This window comes from Equus asinus, chromosome 2 (genome assembly GCF_041296235.1).
Source record: "Equus asinus isolate D_3611 breed Donkey chromosome 2, EquAss-T2T_v2, whole genome shotgun sequence".
Classification (NCBI taxonomy): Eukaryota; Metazoa; Chordata; class Mammalia; order Perissodactyla; family Equidae; genus Equus; species Equus asinus.
In genome coordinates, this window is record NC_091791.1 from 96,018,323 (window position 1) to 96,028,666 (window position 10,344).

A 10,344-nucleotide genomic window follows, 5' to 3' on the forward strand; every position below is an offset into this window, starting at 1 on the left:
CTTCCAGGAGTTTCCTCCGCGGTCAATTTGTCGAGGGAGCACTGTTCCTGAGGACGCTGCTCTGGAACTCTGACGACACGGAGTGCATCCGCAGGGGAGGCCTGGGGGTGGGACGTTATCGCTCAAAGCAGGCTCCACCCTCCGCCTGCTGTCTCCACCCACCTCACCGCCCAGTTTCAGCCGCCTGCCCAACCTCTTTTCAGTGTCGCCCTATCACTCTCCACCTTGTCTTAAAGGGTAGTATTAAACAGATGTCCCTTTTGGAGAAGGCGCCCCCTGTCCACTCCCTCCAGCCGGGCCACTCCCCCTGGATGCCCGGGGCCCAGGGCCGAAGCCCGTTGCTGCGGCTGCCCGTCCCGCTGGCCTGGGACGGAGAGCGACAGTCACGGGACGGCGTTGGAGGAGTTCAGTGTTCTGGAAAATCCACGCCCTCGGAGCAGCGATTCTTACACTTGGCCCCGCATCAGCATCAGCATCAGCATCGCCGGAGGGACTTGTTGAGACAGAGTTTCTGATTCAGTGGTCTCAGAGCCCGGGGTTTGCATCTCTAACAAGTTCCCTCAGCAAACACGATGAAATCAAGAACCGAAGCGGAGGGTGCGGCTCCGGAGCCCAGTCCCACCCCTGCGCGGGCTGCCGGTCTCAGCAGAGGCCGCGGGACGCCAGGGCCCCATCTGCTCAGTGGTGGGTGGACCCCGTGCTGCTTGAGACGCCCTCCGCCCGGAAGGTCCTCGGGCCCGGGGTCTGACCCGGCGCTGACCCTCCTCTCGGGGCCGGGCTGCTCGGGGTCTCGCATTCGGCGGGGTCGAGTCCTGGGGCTCTAGAGGCCCTCGGACACCCTCGGACGTCTGGACCCAAGTCCAGGGAGCGGCGGCTGCTCGGCGGTGACCGGCGACCGGCGGTCCTGGTTCGCCAGGACTGAGGGTCCCGGGATGCGGGGCTCCTGGGGCTACACCGCCGGGCCCGGGACCCCAGCGGGCCGGCGAGTCTGCTTCCCTCCCTCCCGGACGCCCCGCGGTCCTCCGCTCTCCCGAGGGCCCGCCCACAGCCCCGCCCCTACCTGTCAACCAATCAGAGCGCTCAGGCCTTGGCCGCCTCTGGGGGGCGGGGACGCAGCTATGAGGCAGCCAATAGGGACTCTGGGGGCGGGCACTGCTCCGCGCTCCGCCAATCACGGCGCGCGGCCTCGGGACCCGGCCGGGTTCGATCGCCTGTCGCGGAGGCGCATGCGCGGCTAGCGGCTGCTCCGTCGGAGGAGGAGGCGTCGGACGCCGCGGGAGAGGCAACGTCGGGGTCCTGGTGCGGCCGCTCGCAGGCCGGGTGAACCTGGACGCTCAGCGTCTCCGAGCCGCGGTTCCCTCCTCCGTGCCCCGGGGCTTCCTCGAGGGTTAAGCAGACAGGTGGGTAAAGCCTTCAGCCCGCGCCCAGCACGGCGCAGTCCGTTATCATTACGGCGTTGGTATTGTTCTCTCCTCCCGGGAGCCAGGCTGTGGCTCCAGAGCACACCGAGGGGAAGCTGCCGGGGCTCGAGTCCCCCGCACGGTTTGTGCCCCAGAATATGCAGGAAGCGAGTGCGTGCTGCACACTGGATGCGTGTCCCCCAGGTCCGCATGTGCAGACCTGGCCCCTGTAACGTGAGGAGGTGGCCTGGGGGAGGCGGTCAGGTCCTTCGGGTGGCCCCTTTGGGGTTAGTGCCTTTTGCAGGAGCCCCTGGGAGCCCCCTTGCTCCTCTGCCACTGAGGACACAGCGGACGGCTGTCTGTGGCCGGGAAGCCCTCGCCAGACCTGCAGGCGCCTTGACCTTGGGCTTCCCGCTCCGGGCGGAGAGGGTTCCCGTCGCTCCGCTGGGCTCCTCTGCAGCAGGGGAAGGGGCTAAGACGCCTCCTCGGTCCAGCGGCACAAAGTCAGGGCTCACCTCGAAGAGGCTGCTGGACCCTGGGACTGAGAGGGGACTGGCCGCCTAGGACTTCCGAGGCCTGCGAGGTCACCGGGAGGTCACGACAAGGGCTTCTGGAGCAGCTTCTCCCGAGTGTCTGAGGAATAAGCAAGAGCTCCATCAGGGGCGGGGACCCAGATTCCAGGTCTCTTTCCGAATCTTTCCTGGGGTCCCTGGAAGACTGTCAGAGGACACCTCACGCCTCGCGGGTCCTCGCGGGTCCTGGCTCCTGCGACCTTCGCTCTTCCCAGCTGTCCCGTCGCAGAGCTCCCCCTAAGCACCTGTTTCTCGGTTCCTCACGCCAGCGCCTGGGAGAGCCGCCCTGAGTCCAGCTCTGCTCCAGCTTGACTCCCTCCTCCTCCCGCCTTTCAGCCTCTCCTTTTCCCTGTAAGCGATTTTCCTACCTTTTTCCAAATCAACTGAGCAAATCACTTTGCCCTCTTGTGATTAAGATGTGGCCACGTCCTGCCGGGAAGAGAAGCCCAGGAGCCGGGGGCACCCGGATCCCCCCGCCAGGAGAAGAAGCCGGAGGAGAACATGCCAGAGAGGGGATTTGCTGTTGTGCTGTGGGGAGGGGGACATGACAACCACACGTTAATATTTTTTCATTTTATATTTTCTGATAAGCTGATTTTTTAATGATTTGTTGTTGAGATAAGAGAAAAATCAAATTAATACGTCAAGTGTCCGTGGTGTTGGGGGGCAAGCCAACTCCAACAAGAGGAGCCCTCATTCCTGCTTCCAAATTTCTTCTCCTCTTCTCTGCGCCCGCCCGGTGCAGTCTGTCTCATTCTCCTGCCCACGCATCCTGAGTAAAGCAAATGACTAGAAAAACCCGGGCAGGCTTGGCCAGGGGCGCGTGTTTCTGCCAGTGTGGTTGGGGTCAGGAGCTGCGCTGGGTGCTCCTATCCTGAGACAGGAAGCACCGCAATGATCGTCCCTCTGGGCCTTGTAGAGTCCTCAGCCTTGAGCACCTGCAGCACCTAAGGGAAACTGAGGTATAGCTAAGCGTTTCCCAAGCAGAAATGCCGTTTTTAGGAATAAGCCTCCTTTCACGCCAGACTGTCTGTGCTGAGGCTTCTGACAAATTCTTGAGATGGGATATTAGCTGTGCCCCAAAAATCTTAGGATGGAAGCTCCAGTCGCTCCTGTTGCACCCCAACGTGAGATCTTGGCGGACGTCACGGCCCCAGTGGAGGAGATGAAGGATGTGTCAGAGCTTCAGAAAGCACAGAATCCGGGGGGGAGGGGGGCCAGATAGAAATGCCCGTGCGGATGAGCTGTGATTTTGTTTATTTTTGAGTAAACAAGGGTCGTTACTTGATCTGCCCAGCCCAGTTCCTTCTGCCCCGACAGATTTGTGTGAGAAAGGACACAGTGGCTCGGGGGTAAGTTTTGAGGAGGAAATTGCCGCTGCTGCCCCTGCAGAATGGGCCGAGGACAGAGTGGGGCCGCTGTTGGCTTCCAGAGGGCTCGTCTGAGGGGCGTCAATGGGGGCGGCAATGGGCTCCTCGGTGGTCTGAGCCGAAGGCTCTTGTGTCGACTCTGTGGCATGTCTGTGACTAGAACAGAGCTCAGCTGTTTCCTCTCTTTTACATCAAAATACAGGATTGTGGCTGGGTAATTAGAAACTTCATTTTTTTCCCTCTGCTGGACCACAGGACAGCTGTCGTCGGCCAAACTGTTCCCGTTCTTACTGTGTCACTCCCGGGCCGTGTTCCCAAGTCTGAAAGTTTACATTTCTGTCTTTGCGATGGTACGATTTGTGGTGGTGAATGTGCAGTTATCCACAAAAATCTCACATTATTTTCTGTAAATTTCCATCTTGAGGCTGGAAAGAATTCGGCTCTTCTTACCAGCATCTCCATGGTTGGGGTCTGTCATGAGGGCTGCTGGTGGAGCCCCTCAGGAGCCTGGCTTCAGGGGCCACAGACGGACTGGAGCTTCCATGGTCACTCAGCCAGGAGGCAGCGCCTGGAGAGCAGGTCAGAGGACGGGAGGCGAGGGGCGGAGGCCTTGCCTTCTCTGGGCGGTTTGCGTCTCCTGCCTCATGTTTTGGTTCCTGATGTACAAATATCTCGAGTGTGAGCTTCATGGATAAGCAGTTATGCGAATTCCTATATGATAAAATCAGAGAATGTCAGAGTCGGAAGGGTCCTGTGAGAGCAAAGTTGTCCCAAAAAGCATGACTGTATAGAGGAGAAGAGACGTTCCAAGAGTGCCGGGCTTGCCTAGCGTCACACGTGGGTCGTGAGCAGGACCACAGCTGGGCTGGTGCCGGCTCTTCTTTCAGATCAGTGGCTGTCCATGAGGAATTGGGGATGCGTGCTCCACGTGCCGAGCGCTGGGCTCGGGGGCCCCAGGGTCATCTTCCCTCAGTCAGAGGCTCTTAAGTGCTTTTTGGCTGAGGTTGCAACTCCAAGTCAGCAGCCAGCAGATAGACATCTGGGGGCCTTAGGTAGCTTCTGAATGTCTCCAGGGGACAGGTATCTGTGCAGTGAGAAAAGTGAACCATCATCAAAATGACGACAGCTTATTCACCCAGGCCCCCCTACTCCCAGCCCAGAGGAGTCAGGAGGGCGAGGAGCACCGCAGCCGACTGCCCAGCACTGTGGGGGAGCATTAGTGTGGCTGTGGGAGCGACTCCTCCACTCTGCCCTGGCTTCCCATGTCATCTCTGGAAGCCAGCCTCCCGTCTTTGCAGCTCTCTGTCTGCACCCGTGTCTGCTCTTCAGGCCTCTTTTACACCCGTCCTTGCGAACCAGTGTCTCCTTAAACGTGTTCCTCAAGGGGATGGGTTCCAATAACAGAACAAGCTCGACGGCCAACCTCTATCAAGAACCAATAGCAGGCACTGTTCACGCAGCATCCCATTCAATCTCCACTACGACCCTATGTTATAGGTGAGAAATTGAGGCCCCGTGAGGTTGACCCACCCAAAGCCACCCCGGGGAGTCAGGACTCAATGCCAGGTCGGCCTGACCCCAAGCCTGCCCCCTTAGCCGATGCGCTGGACTGCTTCCAGGGTGTGCTCTTCAACCAGAAGACATGACACCACAATTAACTCAAACAGAGCAAGTATTTACAACTACGTTTACTAGTGTGCAAAAAAAATTCACAAATGCAAGTACAAATGCACTGTGGTTACAAATGGAGTAAGGGAAATGCGATTTGGAAATTAAAAAAACACACACACAAAGGAAAAAAGCGAGAAAGAGCTCAAAACTGAATTTACAAATTGTTCATATGATAGTAACCATGGGAACTATAAATTATAACAGTACATGAAAACTCGACGGGAAAACTAGCAGAGGATTTGAATAGGAAACTAAAGATAAGAAGTTACATGACTTGTCCAAAATATATGAAAAAAGTCAAATTCTAACTAAAGGATTACAAGTTAAAGCAACAAAAAGTTTTGGAAAATGACAAAACCCTGTGTTGGGGAGGATGTAAGGAGGCAGGTGGTGAAGTGGGCACTTTCACACGGGCGAAATGTTGAAATTTGGCAAAATGATAGAAGTTATAGTAAATATGATGTGCATATAATGGGAAGCTAGGCATCTACTAAAATGATGCTGTGTGAGAATATGTAAGACATAAACATTCCTAATAGATTGTCAAGTGAAACAGCAGTTTATAAAACAGCGTATCCTGTGGGAGCCCAGTTTTCCTAGGGGCCGGCCTTCCCCGGGTGGAGGATGTCGGCGTCACTGACAGTGGGATGAACCCGCTTCGTGGGCATCTGATAGGACCTGCTGAGAACACACCCCGCTCCTGGGGTATTTGTACCCCAAAGTGCAACCTGGAGCGTGAGGAAGCATCAGAATTCTCCCGGCTGAGGGCTGTCCTATGAACTAACTGACCCATTTTCTTTAAAATGCTGAGGTCATGGAAGATGAAGACTGAGAGACTCTTACAGACTCAGGGGGACTAAAGAGATATGAAAATGAAGGGTGACGTGGCGTCTGGATTGGCCGCGGAGCCAGGAAGAAAACTGCTGTAAAGCACATTACTAGGACAATTGATGTCACCTGAATAAGGACTGTGGCTTGGATGACAGTATCGATGCCAATTCCCTGATGTGGGTCCTGGCAGCACTGTGGTCATGTGTGACGCTGACAGCTCTGCCTCCGGGATTTCAAACACCAGCAGGTCACCCACGGTGGGCAGGGTTCAGCGGAGCTTCCAGACTAGACAGACTAGGAGGAAGGACCTGGCCACCTACTTCTGAAAGAAATGGCCATGAAAACCCTGTGAACAGCAGCAGAGCATTGTCTGATACAGTGTGGGAGGGTGAGAGGATGGCACAAGAGACCAGGCAGGGTTCCCTCTGCTGGGCACAGGGCGCTGGGAGTCAGAACCACTCGAGGGCACTAACAGCACACTGTGGCTGTGTGAGAGCCACCCCATCCTCAGGAGGCAGACGCTGCCGTGTTCAGAGGTAAAGGGCGTGATGTCTCCAACTGCATCGCAAATGCCTCAGGAAATAAATGTCTGCCTGTCTAAAATATATGTGTATATTGTTAAAATTTATTATTTTAGTATTCACAATAACTAGTATATTATAAAAATATTAAAGTATATTTAATATATTATGAAATAATTATATAGAGAGAGAAAGGGGGAGAAGAATAAAGAAGGATAAAGCCGCTGGGGCCACTGGACAATTGGTGAAGAGCATGTGGGAGTTCCTTATAGTCTTCTTGCAAATTTTCTGCAAGTTTGAAGTTACATCAAAATAAAAAGTCATCAAAAAACTACATTAAAAACCGGGAGGTTTTCCACAAAATGTCAAGAATACTTTTCTTTCAGTGGTGGGATCACGCTTGGTTTTATTTCCACCTTTCTGCAGACGAGTGTTTTCTAAAATTGTCCACGATAAACAAGCCATAATGATATAACTGGCTGTCAAACAGTCTGAACTCAGTGGGTACAGACATGGAATTGCCTTAGAAAACGTCCCGGCTGCACTGTGCGTTTCTTCTCAGTTCTTTGATGTCGTCCTGAAAGATCTAGAAACTTCTGGATCCAGATTGAAACGTTGACTCACATCCAGCAAGGGCCCTTCCTCCTGCCCTGCCCCACGAGCTCTGCTCTCCCTCCTCCTCCTCTGCTCACCGCTGCTTCTGGTCTGCTAGTGTGGAGGTCGAGGGAGCGTGTGGCCTTCTACTCAGCTGATGCTGCTGAAGTTTCGCTGTCGCTGGGGCTCCGTGCAGGAGCGCGAGCTGCTCCCAGCTCGTCAGCTGGGGCGTGAGTTCCTCAGGAGGTCTGGACGGGGCCTCCCCATTACGCATCCCCCAGCCCGATGGCTCTTGTCCACAGTGTCTCACCACAGCTCTTCCCTGCTCTGGGCCCCTCGCCCGGCAGGCAGCACGTCCCAACACCAACTGGAGGCCCCACAGAGTCAGAATGTCTGAAACCAGCTCCACATCTCCCTCCTCCAACCCGTGAACTGGACCCTCCCCCAGCATTTCCCACACGGTGAAGGGCACCACCTTCCACCCAGGTCATTCTTACCGCCTCCCCGCCATCTGTTCTCTACAATCGTGGTGTCCTGTCTAGTCTAATTCTGAATATTTCTCCAAATCAGTAGCTGTTGAAACTTGTTTTTAGAATAAGCTTCTCTTAGTCACACCCAGTTAGTCCCAGTGTCCACGAGAGCTTTGATCTCCAAGCTCCAGAGTTTTAGGCGCATCTTCCTCTCTTCCCATAAGGTCGCTCCCCAGGCCCCTGGCCCTCTTTCCTCAGCCTGGTTGGCTCCTCTGAAGCTCTGGTCCCTCATGAGGGTGGACTGGATGGGAGGAGCTCATCACTGGGCCTGGGTTGTCAGATGGGATTCTGAGTCCATGGAAAGTCCTCAGTGAAGATGGGGAAGCTCTCCCCCCAGTTATGCAAGGGCGGATGCCATTGAGGGTGTGTTTAGGAGCCAGATGCTCAGAGGTCAGGCCCCAGGAGTCATCAGAGCAGCTCTGGGGAGCTCCCTTCATCCTCAAAGGCCTGTCCATCTGCCCAGAGGGAGCCACACAGAGGGAGATATTTTGGGGGCTCCTCCTCCTAAGATTCAACTCTGTCTGAGTGGTTACTGGTCAGCAGCGGTGGGTTCAGGTGTCACGAGGTCGGAAGCTCATACAACTGAAGGATCTTCTTTAAGAAAACAAATACAAATTACAAATTCCCACTGCAGAGCCTCGGGAAGGGCCTGGACGACTGGCATGTTTTGGGGGGTGGGGGTGCAGCTGAGTTTCACCACCTCCCTGTAAATCCGGCTTTTCTGGTCAGAGGCAGAGCCTGAGGACAGCGCAGCACAGTGTCTCCCGCCCTCAGGCTCTTCTGGGATCATTTCAGGGCGGTGGGCAGGACCATGGGCTTCGCAGCTAGGCAGGCTGGTCTCTCACCAGCTGTGTGGCCTGTGGGCAGTTACCTCAGCTCTGGGAACCTTAGATTCTTCCTCTGAAATAAACTGGGGCTGCTAACTGAATTATTATTCTAAAAGGTTCTCTGTTTTCCTTTCCAGGAAAGCAGCCTGAGGACCGAATTCAAGGGACTCCAACCCTTTGTGCTCTTGCAAGAACAGAAGCAGGTGCTGGTTGAAAAAGCGATGGTTAAAAAAAATTTTTTTCTTTAATTTGAGGATTCACTTCAAAAAGCATCATGTAACTTTTATTTCTCCCACACTTGTAAAAAGAGCACTTAATCATGGGTTGAAAACTTCCTTTGCTTGTCTCATGAGAGTTCTGTGGGGCTGGGTTGGGGCTGCCTGGGGAGGACGGGGCAGGCGCGGCTGCGGCTCACTCCCTGGGGCCGTCCTGTGCTGCGGGGCCCGGCACCAGGGAGGCCCCGTCAGGACACGGGCTTCAGTTTTACTCTTTTGCACGTGAATGTCCAGTTTTCCCCACACCATTGATTGAAGAGACTGTCTCTTCCCCGTTGAGTATTCTTGGCTCCCTTGTTAAATATTAGTCGACCAGATACGTGTGAATTTATTTCTGGGCTTGAATTCTGTTCCGTTGGTCTGTGTGTCTGTTTTTGTGCTAACACCATACTGTTTTGATCACCGCAGCTTTGCAATTTGGTTTGAAACCAGGAAGTGTGATGCCTCCAGCTTTGTTCTTTCTCAAGATTGCTTTGCTTACTCAGGATTTTCTGTGGTTCCATATGAATTTCAGAATCGTTTGCTCTATTTCTGTGAAAAATGCCATTGGAATTTTGACAGGGATTGCCTTGAACCTATAGATAGATGGCTTTGGGTCGTATGAACATTTTGACAATATTGACATTCCGGTCCGTGAACACGAGATATCTTTCCATTTATTTGCCTCATCTTCAATTTCTTTCATCAGTGTCTTATAGTGTTCAGGGTATAGATCCTTCACTTCCTTGGCTAAATTTATTCCTACATATTTTATTGTTTTTGATGCTATTATAAAAGGGATGGTTTTCTTTATTTCTTTTTCAGAAACTCATTGTCAGTGTATAGAAGTGCAACTGATTTTGGTACATTGATTTTGTATCCTGAAACTTTTCTGAATTGCTTTATTCTAACAGGTTTTTGATGAATTCTTTAGGATTTTCTGTATACGAGATCATGTCACCAGTGAACACTTTTCCTTCTTCTTTTCGATTTGGATGCCTTTTCTTTCTTTTTCTTGCCTGATTGCTCTGGCTAGGAGTTCCCGTACTATGACAAATAGGACTGGCGAGAGTGGGCATCCTTGTCTTGTTCTTGATCTTAGTGGGAAAGCTTTCAACCCATCACCATTGAGTATGATGTTAGCTGTGGGCTTGTCATATGGCCTTTATTATGTTGAGGTATGTTCCTTCTATACTCACTTTGTTGAGAGTTTTTATCACGAAAGGATGTTGAATTTTTTCAAATGCTTTTTCTGTGTCTATTGAAATGATCATATGATTTTTATGTTTCATTCTATTAATGCATTGTATCTTACACCACTCATAAAAATTAACTCAAAATGGATTAGAGACTTAAATGTAAGACCTGAAACTGTAAAACTCCTAGAAGAAAACATAGAGAAAAGCTCCTTGACATTGGCCTTGGCAAATATTTTTTGGAAATGACACCAAAAGCACAAGTAATCAAAAGCAAAAATAAATAAGTGGGACTGCATCAAACTAAAGAGCTTCTGCACAGCAAAAGAAACAATCAACAAAATAAAAAGGCAACTTATGGAATGAGAAAAAATATTTGCAAAACATCTGTCTGATAAGAGGTTAATTTCCAAAATATATAAGGAACTCATACAACTCAATAGCAAAAAACAAAAATCTGGTTAAAAAGTGGGCAAAGGACATGAATAGACATTTTTCCCAAAGAAGATATACAAATGGCCAACAAGTACATGAAAAGGTGCTCAACATCACTAGTCATCAGGGATGCAAATCAAAAC

At 52.3% G+C, this 10,344-nt stretch overlaps 1 long non-coding RNA gene across 1 annotated transcript; it reads left to right on the top strand.

Moving 5' to 3' along the window:
- The first annotated feature begins 309 nt into the window (after positions 1-309).
- LOC106822525 (uncharacterized) lies at positions 310-8,651 on the top strand. The gene is made up of 2 exons (XR_001395931.3): positions 310-1,400; positions 8,454-8,651. It is a non-coding gene; the product is annotated as an uncharacterized lncRNA (long non-coding RNA).
- The last annotated feature ends 1,693 nt before the right edge of the window (positions 8,652-10,344 follow it).